Below are 3,814 nucleotides of genomic sequence, written 5' to 3' on the forward strand. Positions count from 1 at the left end.
TGGCCGGAAACCCTCCGCCGCCGTCGCCGCCGCAAGTTCCTCCGTTCGGCTCACTAAAATTCGCCTCCTCAAGCACAAGGAGATGCTTCTCATTGGCGAAGTATACCGCCTAATGACCTCCGAAGGTAAATTTTCCAACCTTTCAGTTCCATTCACGTCTATCAACAGTGAGAAAGATCCGATTTTTATTCTTTTCTGAAACTATTTTCCTCTGATTCTTCAGAGGTGACGAAGGAGTTGAGGGCGAGGAAGCAGGAGAGAGTAAGGCAAGCACAGAATGTTCAGGTCAAGCAGCAACAGGAAGAAATCCAGCAGCATCTACTTCAGCTGCTTCAGCTGCATAATCAAAGAGCACAGGACAGAACAAGTATTAAAGATTCTACGGATTCTAGTGAATCTGGTTCTCAAATGATTGATCAGGTACAAATCTAGTTAATTTCTCCCTTCATTATTTAAAATTTCTTCCCTTTTTTTTGTTCTGTGGATTGAAGATCATGGTTTGCTCTCAGGCAGCGAAGAAGCTGAGAAACTCCAGGACTTGGCGGCCATCTCTTGACAGCATCTCAGAGATCCTAAGCTGATGAGATTTTTACTGTTGATTGCAGAGGGAAGGAGATGAGTCCTACTTCTGAATCAGATGACAAAGAAGATGTTCTTAGGTTTCCTGACAAGTTCTGAAATTTAGATTTTTGATGGTTTTATTTCGGAAGGGGATGATTAAAAACTCTGTAATACATCAATCAGAGGTTGGTAGCCAGTCAAGAATTGCTTTAATTAGTCAGGAATACAGCCTTTGATGCATTTCTGATAGCAATCTGTCTGACAATCAATCTGAAACCTTTTTTGCCTTTTGTTTAAGATAAGTTTGGTGTAATGTTAAATATAAGATTTCAGTTCTGAGTTTTGAAAAAAGTTATAACATTTTAGTGTCGCATACAAGAAACTCACAGCATAACTGAGAAACAATTTTTTGTATGTGGAAATTCAGAAAGAAAAGTTATGAACTTTATCTCAATTAAAAGAAGATTATAATGGTTTTTCTTTTTCCATTTATGAGGCCTGAGGTCTATGAGCTGTCTTCTGTATTGATGGTGCAGGATGTTGGAAGGGAAGTGGCATTGATGGGTAAATGTTGGATGTTTAGTGGCGTTGACTTTTGAAATAACAATGTTGGAATCGTTGACTTCCGTATGGAATGGGATGAATGTGCATGTGAAGTTCTGAATTATAGGAGAAAAAGTATTATATATGCTGAACTTATGTGAGAAATAAGACGCAAATGTCAGGAAGATTTTTTTTTGTTGCATCTCAATTGTCCACGTCTGTTGAACATATGTATTATTTTCTTGAATTATATATTTAAAGATTAAGATAAGATCCTAATAGTGGATGTTGGATTGTTTAGTTTTAAGTTTTTCAAATATATATGTGTATTTTAAAAGCAATATAAATTAAGAAAGATTTACATACATACTACTTAATTTCAATATATTTAACACTTAAACTTCAATTTTATGCATATGTATATTATCTATACATGAAAATATGTATTTTACTATGAAAAAATAAAAATAATGATATTTTTTTTTAAATTTATGGGGTGTAAATATAAAAATAATGTTTACGATTTTGATATGCAAATACATATGAATTGAGTGATATGTACTCATATGTCCCAAAAGAGAATTACAAAGCTTCCCACATGTTTTTAACCAACAATATACAATATTTTTACAAATCACATAAATAGACAATGAATCTTAGATGAATCAATAGTGTTAATCCTAAGCTAAAAAATCTAGAAGAAGTACGGTCATAATCAGAAAGACATTTCGTGGAGAGCCTTTTTGAAAAAAACATGAACGACTATCCTTCGGACTTGTCTCCTATTTCTTCATTCAGGTATGCCTCTATCCAGTCGGCTCAGAGTTTTGATTGAAGGAAATGATGCTTAAAATTTTCATCTTTTGACTATCTCAATATACTATCAATTGGTATTTATGAGCGATACCCATTGGATCTCCTCAAGATTCTTGAGGACATATTTTTTTTATACAATATGTAATCTATTCGTGTTTTTAATGTCATCAAAATTTACTGTTGTGAAAAACTACGACAATAAAGCAAAAAAAATGTATCGAGAAAAATTTGAAAACAGAAAACAGCGAAACACACAAATTTACGTGGATCGGCAAATTGACCACATCCACGGAGTTGCAGGGATTTTATTAGTTTGAGGATTACACACCGTCGGCCATATCGACTATTACAAGAAAGATTTTATCTTTCTGTGTCCTCTCTTTCTTTGCCCAAGATTCACACCGAGGAGAAGAAAATCTGGAATGATACTTTCTGATTTCTCCTCTTACTACTGTAAGCCAAATACACGAAGAAGAGAGGGAGAGCAAGTGTGGTCCAATACATCCTACTGCCGTAACTCTTCTCTGCCTTTTATTTGCAAGCCAAGCAAGAGCCTTCCAAACTAGGGAGCCGAAGCCTTCCATACAGGTAGTTGTAACATGCCTTTTTTCTTTGTTTAATTACACTCATTAAAGAATTAATCAAATCATAAAAAAGGAAGCCCAGCAAAATTCCTCTTCTCTTTAATTTAAGAAATCAATCAATGTGTCGGGAGAGCGGTAAATGCAATTCGGGCAAGTAGCAAGCAAACAGAAGGAAGGAAACTATTTAAAAACAATTATTTAAATAGTTTCCTAAGATGCACAAAACCAAATCATAAGAATAGTGGATCGGGCTCCACCTTCCTCAACTTGTACGAGCCCTTTGAAGGCAAGACACTTTATTTTTAGTTAATGTGTTTTAAGTTCGAGCATATGGGGTGTTACATATTTAGGTTTTCAATACCATCAAGATTAGCATTTTAGGTCTTCCCAAGAGTGATTATAACATGCTATTGTCCATGTTTGGTTGAATCTCCAATAGAAAATTAATAGTTCTCCAAACAGCCTTCTTGAAAAAACATTTTTGGCATGATTTAATAGCTATGCTAAGTTATCTCAGCATAAATGAAGCTAAAACTTTATGGTCCACATGTACTATGGATGTCATGTTCACGGACTACTCTTCTTGATATGAAACTTGAATTGACTAATCATATTTTTTTCATGTGAAATATTTTGTGTTATCTCAAGTAATTTGAATGGATAGGAAGATTGAATTTTATTTTTTTTATTTAAATTTTAATTTCTATTATTTTATTTAAAAACACTCAAATATTTAATATTGATTTAAATGTAGTTTTAATAAGTTAATTTAATTTGAAAAATAAAAGAGAAAAATGAAAAGAAAATGTTTCAAATAAGTATGTTTTTAAAATGCAAATAAAAATTGTCCCAAACGGGGGGGTCTAAAATTATGAGCATTTCTTGATTGAAAATAGCATGGAAATGCTATATGGTGTTGATTCCCCAATCCATCAAGCCGGTTGGCATGCGTTATTGAAGTGCTGCCGACAACTTTTATATTTTCCCTATTTGGAAAAAAATTTGGGTTCGGAGTCCGCACACACACAGAGCATCGGAGGTCTGTATGGGCGGACTTGGCACGCAAAAACTTCTCTATTAGCTTGTTAATTTTTTATCATTTTCTTTTTTATTTTTATATTGACAAAAAAAAAATGACCTAATTTTTATTAATAAAATATCTATAATACTCATAATAATATTTTTGTAAAAATTATTTTCTTCATTATTTTACAATTATTTTTTAGAAGTATTACCTTATCAACATATTTTCATCAACACGAATCTCAAGATAAGTAACTTTTTAATAAGAAATATTTCAAATTTGATTA

At 33.0% G+C, this 3,814-nt stretch overlaps 1 protein-coding gene across 1 annotated transcript in view; it reads left to right on the forward strand.

Moving 5' to 3' along the window:
- Window positions 1–3,814, forward strand: part of LOC110020899 — a 5,267-nt gene that overhangs the window by 214 nt on the left and 1,239 nt on the right. The gene's annotated exons all lie outside the window — the stretch shown is intronic.

This window comes from Phalaenopsis equestris, unplaced genomic scaffold (assembly GCF_001263595.1).
Source record: "Phalaenopsis equestris unplaced genomic scaffold, ASM126359v1 Scaffold000108, whole genome shotgun sequence".
NCBI classification, from domain to species: Eukaryota; Viridiplantae; Streptophyta; class Magnoliopsida; order Asparagales; family Orchidaceae; genus Phalaenopsis; species Phalaenopsis equestris.